This window comes from Oncorhynchus nerka, linkage group LG8, assembly GCF_034236695.1.
Source record: "Oncorhynchus nerka isolate Pitt River linkage group LG8, Oner_Uvic_2.0, whole genome shotgun sequence".
Lineage (NCBI taxonomy): Eukaryota > Metazoa > Chordata > Actinopteri > Salmoniformes > Salmonidae > Oncorhynchus > Oncorhynchus nerka.
The window spans coordinates 39,738,761-39,749,643 of record NC_088403.1 but is presented as its reverse complement, the minus strand read 5'-3'; the positions used below and the strand labels follow the sequence as shown (position 1 = coordinate 39,749,643).

At 42.0% G+C, this 10,883-nt stretch overlaps 1 pseudogene; it reads right to left on the bottom strand.

Annotated features, from left to right (window-relative positions):
• Nucleotides 1–282: 282 nt before the first annotated feature.
• LOC115133832 (N-alpha-acetyltransferase 40-like) lies at nucleotides 283–5,236 on the bottom strand (annotated as a pseudogene).
• Between the last annotated feature and the right edge of the window lie 5,647 nt (nucleotides 5,237–10,883).

Below are 10,883 nucleotides of genomic sequence, written 5' to 3'. Positions count from 1 at the left end.
GGGGTGGACAGACGGGGCACAAGCAGATTCCTAACTTGTCAAAGACTGAAATAGAATGGAAAAGAAAGAGGTGGAATATGGAGGGGCGAGGGAAGTGGGGGGGGGTGCGATACAGGACAGAAAAGAGGGGGTCGCGGGTCTGTCAATTTTGGGGTCTTAAAGGGGGGTGTACAATTGGGCGTTGGGGGGGAACGGTAAAGACTCATGATTAGGAAAGTGGGATAGGTTTTAGAGAATGGGACCAGGACGTGGTGAAACAGGAACTGGAAGTAGGCATGTCCCTCAGTGGCAGCAGCCCCCACAGTGCCCCCCTCCCCCATGGCTGTGACCCGAGGCCTCTGCGTGTTTGGTCCGCCGCGACAGGATCTCATAGGTGCAGTCGTCACCGCAGCAACCAGACATACTAGGGGAGGTGTCATCGATCTCAAACCTGGGAGGGGGTGAGGGAGGAGCAGGGAGATATTGAGAGGGTAGGGGGGAGAGAAAGACAAGATGCACAGAAAGCAAAAAGAGGCAAGAGAGATGGAGAAAGGAGTGGATTGATTACAGTACTGTTCCAACAGTTATTTCTAAAGAACATAATCATAATAATGTGTTTGTACATGCTGAAAAGCTGTTGAAAAGCTATGGAGGCTCACTGTAAAGGCTTCCCTGAAGAACTGGTATGCCCCGTGGTTGTGTTTGAATACTGTTAACATTACCTTCTTCATCTGTATGCTGGCGTGAGAGAGGTGGGAGAGAGAAAAAGAACAAAAGGGAAAAGATTGGGAGTGGGAGAAAGAGACCAGAGAGACACAAAAAGAGATTGAAATAGTTTCAGTTTCTATAGGGCTTGGTGGTAGAATATTTCAGATAGCTTGTTGTTACTAGTGTTGCACGGTATACCGAAACTTCGGTACCATTTCGATACATGAAAAACGGTTCGGTACAAGAATTTGTGTTACTTTCGGTACTTCTGTCAAATGTGTCTCACGGTTCAAGCCTGTCTATTAGCGCAGCCGACCTCTTATTATAGCGTGCACTGTGCCTGCTCCACTTACTAATTTCCAGCCTGCACTGGGAGTCTGGGATGCATCGTTTTAGCTTTCCACTCATGACGCACAGAAGTTAACACATTTGAATAATGCAACATGGCATGCAGAAATGTTGAAATGAATTACTGTTCACAAAACAATGTCCATACAGGCTAAAACACTTTACACTGGAAGAAAATACCAGTAGCTTTCCTTGCTAACTGACAGCTAAAGCTAACATCAATTCGATACCCTAGTACTTAGTTTGTGAAATGAATACCATAATGCAAAATATGCTGATTTCTAAGCTGATTGCCACCAAAAAGTTTATTCGGTCTCCCTCTCGCTCAAGTCTCTCCCAAAGATGATCTATTGCCTCAGCGAACTGAATGCCTCTTGAATGATGTCATTCCTGGTTAAAGTGATTGCACACATTTTTATAAAAGAAGTTACTTCTATGCAAATGTTGTTGATCAGTACAATAAAATAAGTCACAAATGGAAGGGAAAAAGATTGTTTGTCATCTGCAGCCACATGAAATCAGCCAAAACAAAGCATGCACACACTCTTATTGAATATGCATTCACCTGTATTGTGGATAGGCTTAATTTACATTTACCCAGGTTATCAATAGAGATGACTACCATTATGTAGTTAGATTGTTTTACCAAAGTTACATTTATTGTATGACTGATTAATTAATACATACATGGCTGTCTAAACAACTTATGTAAAAAAATGCAATTGTAATGATATTGAACTCAAAAGATGCCCAACAATTTAACAGAGCAGTAGTTGAGTTTATCTGTCTGAATCAAATTACATATGCCTTATGTTTTTGCCATGGTATCGTTTTGGTAGAGTATCATGATGGTGCCGAGTATTGTGATACTAAACCTGGTATCGGTATTGAAATCAAAATTCTGGTATTGTGACAACACTAGTTGTTACTGCTCTTTTCTCTTCAGTGTTTTTGCATTCCAGAGGAGCTTATGAGCCTTCTAGTGTTCCTATGGCATGGTTATCATAGACATTCAGTGCATAGAAATTCCATCTATAGTTCAGTACCAACCTGTTGGCAATGAGCTGTACTACTTAGATGAGGAACTGCACTGAACAAAAATATAAACACAACATGTAAAGTGTTCGTCCCATGTTTCATGAGTTGAAATAAAAGATCCCAGAAATGTTCCATACGCACAAAAATCTTATTTCTTTCAAGTTTTGTGCACACATTTGATTCCTGTTAGTGAGCATTTCTCCCTTGTCAAGATAATCAATCAAGCTGACAGGTGTGGCATATTAAGCTGACAGGTGTGGCATATCAAGAAGCTGATTAAACAGCATGATCGTTATACCAGTGCACCTTGTGCTGGGGACAATAAAAGGCCACTCTAAAATGTGCACAATGCCACAGATGTCTCAAGTTTTGAGGGAGCGTGCAATGGGCATGCTGACTGCAGGAATGTCCACCAGAGCTGCTGCCAGAGAATTGAATGTGAATTTGTCATTGTTTTTTTTGAAGATTTTGGCAGTAGGTCCAACCAAGCCTGGTTATGGTATGGGCAGGCATAAGCTACGGACAACAAACACAATTGCATTTTATCAATGGACATGTGAATGCACAGAGATACTGTGACGAGATCCTGACGTCCATGTTGTGCCATTCATCCGCCGCCATCACCTCATGTTTCAGCATGATAATGCATGGAGTATGCAAGTATCTGTACACAATTCCTGGAAGCTGAAAATGTCCCAGTTCTTCCATGGCCTGCATACTCACCAGACATGCTCTGGATCGACGTGTACCACAGTGTGTTCCAGTTCCTGCCAATATCCAGCAACAACGCACAGCCATAGCAAAGGAGTGGGACAATATTCCACAGGGCACAATCAACGGCCTGATCAACTATGCAAAGGAGATGTCGCACTACATGAGCCAAATGGTGGTCACACCAGATACTGACTGGTTTTCTGATCCACGGCCCCACTTTTAAGGTATCTGTGACCAGATGCATATCTGTATTCCAAGTCATGTGAAATCCATAGATTAGGGCCTATTGAATGTATTTCAATTGACTGATTTCCTTATATGAACTGCAACTGAGTCAAATCTTTGAAATTGTTACGTTTATATTTTTCTTCATTATACACACTACTATACGTATATCTATATTATACACAGTGTAAAAAAACATTAAGGACACCAGCTCTTTCCATGACAGACTGACTTGGTGAATCTAGGTGAAAGCTATGATCCCTTATTGATGTCACTTGTTAAATCCACTTCAATCAGTATAGATGAAGGGGAGGACACAGGTTAAATAAATATTTTTAAGCCTTGAGACTAATTGAGACATGGATTGTGTATGTGTGCCATTCAGAGGGTGAATGGAAAAGCCAAAAGATTGAAGTGCCTTTGAACGGGGTATGGTAGTAGGTGCAAGGCCCACCAGTTTGTGTCAAGAACTGCAACGCTGCTGGGTTTTTCATGCTCTACAGTTTGCCATGTGTATCAAGAATGGTACACCATCCAAATGATATCCAGCCAAATTGACACCTGTGGGAGACTTTGGAGGCAACATGGGCCAGCATTCTGTGGAATGCTTGACACCTTGTAGAGTCCATGCTCCAACTAATTGAGGCTGTTCTGAGGGCAAAAGGGGGGGGTGCAACTCAATATTAAGAAAGTGTTCATGTTTTGTACACTCAGTGTATATTAATATATAATATGTACCTGTTGGCAATGAGCTGTAGTATCTGGATGAGGAACTTGCCCAGTCCTTTCCTCCTTACTCTGCTCTCCAACTGGACCTCATAACTACAAAAAATAACACATCAACATCCAGAAGAAACCCAATATGCAATACCATTCGACAACAATCCCTTTCAATAGTAGTGCCACTCAACTGTATTTCTTTGATTCCTCACAGTCTCCTTCCTACTCGTCTCCTTCTCAAAGCACATTGGAGCCGAAGATCTGAGATCCCTACCCTAGGATCTTTACATATGGATTCGGAGAAGTAGACGAGGAGGGAAGACACGATAAATCAAGATTCACCCTATCAGTTCCATTTTCCATAAAAGGTGACATTGAGGGAGTTTGGTTAAGCTGAACCGCAGTGCACCATGGTATGGCCCGTGACATGAACAGGCAAAAGCAGTAAGGGAGGCGCTCCCTTCTCAAATCGAACAATAATTTGCGCTCGTCATGTTAGCAAGGCAGCATGACGCATCGTTCAGAAACATACATCTCTTTTCTATGAAATATATGTTAGAATTTTCGAACACATTTTTCATTGGGAAGGCCGATAAAGCGTTTTTATCAAAAGCTATCACGTTTGCATGTGAAAACACAGAACCCCACTCATTACTCCACCTCCTTAACCTACATCACTTTTGTTTGGGGAAGACTTCCCGTTGGCTAAAACGGGTCACCTGGCTCATGGTTCCATAATGCAATCAATGCTTACCGGGGGCATTAATCGAATCCCCTCCACCATAACCCTTACCAGTATAGCACCTCCTCTCCGCACTCGACGTCGAATCGGAAGTGAGAGAAGGCCACGGGGGAGAAGTCTGTCTCTGGCCAGGAGATACCACGCCCTCTCGTCATCCATCTCATCCAGCTTTTCTCTCTCCTTCCATCCCCACTCACTCTGCTCGTACCTGCAGCCCAGAAGCAGCAGAATAGAGAGGGAATACAAGAGGGAAATGTTAATGTTAAACACACTCACATATACACTAGCGCAGCAAATTTCTGTCAATTTTGCTGACACCTAAACAACCCCCATTAACCGGTATGAACCATTAACAGTAAAAATACCTGACCAAGAGAAAATACTATACACGGGTACAAGGAACCGTCATTTTCCAATAAGAACATGAAAAAAACATGTGACAATAGCAAGTCTAATATTATTTACTACTTTAATGAAGCAGATCATTTAATACAACATTTTCAAACATTTGCTCAAATTTCCTGTTCGATTAATACATGGCTACCAGCAGTGGGTGTTTTGATTTTACACTTACACAGGAGGTGAATTAGCCCCAAATAGACTTGCCTATGATATTATTGCACATAAAGATTAAAGGTCAATTCATCTATTGAACAAAAATAAAAGCCAGATTTTAACAGTAAAATGCCCCAAAACTCATGACAATCACTGGATTATGTTGCACATCAAAATATCTTGAATAATGCATTACCGCATGGACATGTTAAATTAAAACTGATTTATTGAATCCCAGCTCAATACTCTATTACACCCTTTAATAAACCACTGTGAATTACTCAATTGATGACTTTTTCTTTTTGACGCCGCAACATTTTTTGGTGCGGGCAAATCATGGGCTGGAGCCCCCAACTGCAAAAGTGGAAAAATGTTAGTCTGGAGCCCCACGGTCATAGGTAACATTCCAGGCTGATTACATTGTAGACTGTCTCGCATGCCAGATCTGGATCTGTGTTTAAAATATCAGCCAACCACATGACATAGCAATCTGATGCAAACTGCGCCCAATGGGTATGTTTACATGTACTCAGATTAATATAATAGTTTGATTAAATGTTTACATGCTTTGCAAGAAGAACAATTTCCCTTATAAATCCTGTTTACATGGACTGATCTGAAATAAGGTTACCTGATGGGACTTTGATAAATGTTCTATCACAGCGACCATGTTATTTTTGGGAAGCCTTTTTGAGTTGGGACATACGAAGTTTGTATATGAAAATGATTTCTAAGATGCATACTTTCAGTTTCTCCCAACTTACTTCCCTTGCACAAAAGTGGGAGGCTCGCTCTGCTGGTGCTATAGCACATGCTCTGATTGCATAAACAGCTGGAACTACGACATCAATCAACCAATTTGTAGGCAATGCCTACTCATAATTTGTTATCACATGATGCACACTGATGTTGTCATTGGAAACATTGCTATCTTTCCCCCCCTCAAAAAATATAATAATTTTCACATATGTTGGTGTGGTGCTGGAGATGAATATGAAGTTGAAAAATATTTAAATTTCCCTTTAAAGATGCACTACGCAGATATCGCGGCACAATTTTCTAGTTGCTAAAATTGTAATAGTTTGCCTAATTTCAGTTAATGTGACAAAACAAAGTATAGTGTAGAGATTCATTGTACCATCTAAACCAGTTAAATATCAGTGCATTCAGAAATGATTCAGACCCCTTGACTTTTTCCATATTTTGTTACATTACAGCCTTATTCTAAAATTGATTAAATAGTTTTTTTCTCCCTCAAACTACACACAATACCCCATAATGAGAAAGCAAAAACAGGTGTTATAAATGTTTGCACATTTATATATAAAAAAAAACAGACATATCACATTTACATAAGTATTCAGACCCTTTACACAGTACTTTTTAGGTACCCTGCCCAGATCTGTACCATGACACAATCCTGTCATGGAGCTCAACGGACATATCCTTCGACCTCGTGGCTTAGTTTTTGCTCTGACTGACATGCACTGTCCACTTTGGGACCTTATACACAGTGCATTCAGAAGGTATTCAGGCCCCTTGACTTCTTCCACATTTTGTTACATGACAGCCATATTCTAAAATTGATTAAATAAATAAAAAAGTAATCAATCTACACAGAATACCCATAATGACAAAGTGAAAACAGTTTGTTTGAATTTTTTTCTAATTTATTACAAATAATATACAGAAATACCTTATTTACATAAGTATTCAGCCCCTTTGTTATGAGACTCGATATTGATATTGACTTATATACACACACCCGTGTATATAAGGTCCCACAGTTGACAGTGCATGTCATGAAGTCGAAGGAATTTAGAAGTCCCCAAAAATACAGTGGCCTCCATCATTCTTAAATGTTTGGAACAACCAAGACTCTACCTAGAGCTGGTCGCTTGGCCAAACTGAGCAATCGGGGCAGAAGGGCCTTGGTCAGAGAAGTGACCAAGCACCCGATGGCCACTATTACAGAGCTCCAGAGTTCCTCTGTGGAGATGGGAGAACATTCAAGAAGGACAACTACCTATGTAGCACTACACCAATCAGGCCTTAGAGAGTGCCCAGATGGAAGCGACTCCTCATTAAAAGGCATATGACAGCCCGCTTGGAGTTTGCCAAAAGGCACCTTAAGGACTCTGACCATGAGAAACAAGATTCTCTGGTCTGATGAAACCAAGAATGAACCATTTGGCCTGAATGCCAAGCTGTATACTTTCAGTTTATCCCAACTTACTTCCCTTGCACAAAAGAGGGAGGCTCGCTCTGCTGGTGCTAACAACTTTTCAGGGAAGTTAGGAACAAATATACACAGGCAGTTAGAAAATCTAAGGCTAGCTTTTTCAAACAGAAATTTGCATCCTGTAGTACTAACTCCAAAAAGTTCTGGGACACTGTAAAGTCCATGGAGAATAAGAGCACCTCCCAGCTGTGCACTGCTCTAAGGCTATGAAACACTGTCACCACCGATAAATCCACTATAATTGAGAATTTCAATAAGTATTTCTCTACGGCTGGCCATGCTTTCCACCTGGCTACCCCTACCCGGTCAACTGCCCGGCCCTCTCCACAGCAACCCGCCAAAGCCCTCACCATTTCTCCTTCACCCAAATCCAGATAGCGGATGTTCTGAAAGAGCTGCAAAATCTGGACCCTATCTTTCTAAAATTATCTGCCGAAATTGTTGCAACCCCTGTGACTAGCCTGTTCAACCTCTCGTATCGTCTGAGATTCCCAAAGATTGGAAAGCTGCCGCGGTCATCCCCCTCTTCAAAGGGAGTGACACTCTAGACCCAAACTGCTACAGACCTATATCTATCCTACCCTGTCTTTCTAAGGTCTTCGAAAGCCAAGTTAAACAGATTACCGACCATTTCGAATCCCACCGTACCTTCTCCGCTATACAATCTGGTTTCAGAGCTAGTCATGGTGGCACCTCAGCCACGCTCAAGGTCCTAAACGACATCATAAACGCCATCGATAAGAGACATTACTGCGCAGCTGTATTCATTGACCTGGCCAAGTCTTTCGACTCTGTCAATCACCACATTCTTATTGGCAGACTCAATAGCCTTGGTTTCTCAAATGATTGCCTTGCCTGGTTTACCAACTACTCCTCTGATAGAGTTCAGTGGGTCAAATTGGAGTGCCTGTTGTCCAGACCTCTGGCAGTCTCTATGGGGGTGCCACAGGGTTCAATCCTCGGGCCGACTCACTTCTCTGTATACATTAATGATGTTGCTTTTGCTGCTGGTGATTCTCTGATACACCTCTACGCAGACGACACCATTCTGTATACTTCTGGCCCCTCTTTGGACACTGTGTTGACTAACCTCCAGACGAGCTTCAATGCCATCCAACTCTCTTTCCGTGGCCTCTATAACTGCTCTTAAACGCAAGTAAAACTAAATGCATTCTCTTCAACCAATCACTGCCCGCACCTGCTTGCCCGTCCAGCATCCCTACTCTGGACGGCTCTGACTTAGAATACGTGGACAACTACAAATACCTAGGTGTCTGGTTAAACTGTAAACTCTCCTTCTAGACTCACATTAAGCATCTCCAATCCAAAATCAAATCTAGAATCGGCTTCCTATATCGCAACAAAGCATCCTTCACTCATGCTGCCAAACATACCCTCGTAAAACTGATCATCCTACCGATCCTCGACTTCGGTGATGTTATCTATAAAATAGCCCCCAACACTCTACTCAACAAACTGGATGCAGTCTATCACAGTGCCATCCATTTTGTCACCAAAGCCCCATACACTTACCCACCATTGCGACCTGTACGCTCTCGTTGGTTGGCCCTCGCTTCATACTCGTCGCCAAACACACTGGCTACAGGTTATCTACAAGACTCTGCTAGGTAAAGCCCCCCTTTATGTCAGCTCACTGGTCACAATAGCAGCACCCACTCGTAGCACACGCTCCACAAGGTATATCTCACTGGTCACCCCCAAAGCCAATTTCTCCTTTGGTCGTCTTTCCTTCCAGTTCTCTGCTGCCAATGACTGGAACGAACTGCAAAAATTTCTGAAGCTGGAAACACTTATCTCCTTCACTAACTTTAAGCACCAGCTGTCAGAGCAGCTCACAGATTACTGCACCTGTACATAGACCATCTATAATTTAGCCCAAACAAATACCTCTTTGCCTACTGTACTTGCTCCTTTGCACCCCATTATTTCTATTTCTACTTTGCACATTCTTCCACTGCAAATCTACTACTCCAGTGTTTTACTTGCTGTATTGTATTTACCTCGCCACCATGACCTTTTTTTGCCTTTACCTCCCTTATCTCACCTCATTTGCTCACATTGTATATCAACTAATTTTTCTACTGTATTATTGACTATGTTTTGTTTATTCCATGTGTAACTCTGGATGTGTCGAATTGCTATGCTTTATCTTGGCCAGGTCGCAGTTGCAAATGAGAACTTCTCAACTAGCCTACCTGGTTAAATAAAAAAGCCATATCTACATGTACATACTACCTTAATCAGCCTCACTACTGTATTTAGCCTGTCTTTTTACTGTTTTATTTCTTTACTTACCGATTGTTCACCTAATACCTTTTTTGCACTATTGGTTAGAGCCTGTACGTAAGCATTTCAGGTAAGGTCTACACCTGTTGTATTAGGCGCACGATAGAAATAAACTTATGTCTGAATACTTATGTAAATAATATATACGTTTCTAAATTCTAAAAACCTGTTTTTTGCTTTATCATTATGGGATATTGTGTGTAGATTGATGTGGGGGGGGGAGAGACTGTCGACAGGTGTGTGCCGTTCCAAATCATGTCCAATCAGTTTACCAGAGGTCGACTCCAATCAAGTTGTTGAAACAGCTCAAGGATGATCAATGGAAACAGGATGGACCTGATCTGTTTTTTATTTTATTACATTTGAATGAAAGATCTATAACTCATGTGAATTTGGTCAGGTCTCCCAAAAAGTTACATATAGGATTCTTTCACGCTTCCGGGTTTGTAGAACGGAAGTTTAGCAAAGCGGCGTTGTTTATGTTCTGGTTGCTAGCAACAGCACCGAGTTAGCAAGCTAGCATAATGGCTGCACAGTCCACTCGCCAATGATACTGTAGTGTCCCAGCAACAAACAAAAACACCCATACCTCAGGTTTCACAACTTCCCAAAGGATGTGACTGTATGTGACAGCTGTGTGAGGGCAAATACAAATCGTCTGAATTTTAATCCGGCCAACATCTACATAACACAAAAAGGCCGTGTTCGCATTAAGACTGAAAGGATTTGTATTTGCCCCTGTTGGTTCTCTGGAACGACTGGGGGAAGAGCCTGCAGTGTTGGTGCCTCTGAAGTGTTGGTGCCTCTGAAGTGACTGCAGCGGACCATGACTGCGTGCACTCCCTGGCGAGTAACGTGAACTTAGCTCAGCGCTGTAGTTCTGCAAACGGTTGCTATAGTTCAGATATTGTATTACCTGTATTCAGCTTTTGACATAACAATAACAAAACTACTAACTCGCTAGCCAGCTTGCATGCTCTATGTTCTCGCACTCTGCTCTCCAACTTAAGCCACCCTCCCCTTAGTTTTGACCAACATTTTCTTAAACCAAATAGCACTACCATAACATACTTGATTACGTTTCCCCTGAGAACTGGTTTACTGTGTCATGATACTGATAATCAAACAGAATAATAGTACAATTTTGCCATATAAATTACCCTCTTTCTTTTCTATGGGTGTCTCCACTGGATTGAATCAAGGAGCTAGAGCTACAAGTCCAACAGCGCTCTGTTCACCATCTCCAGCTGCCAAGATTCTGTGCATCTGATGACAACTTCAGGTTCTATACCCGGTTCCACTCGG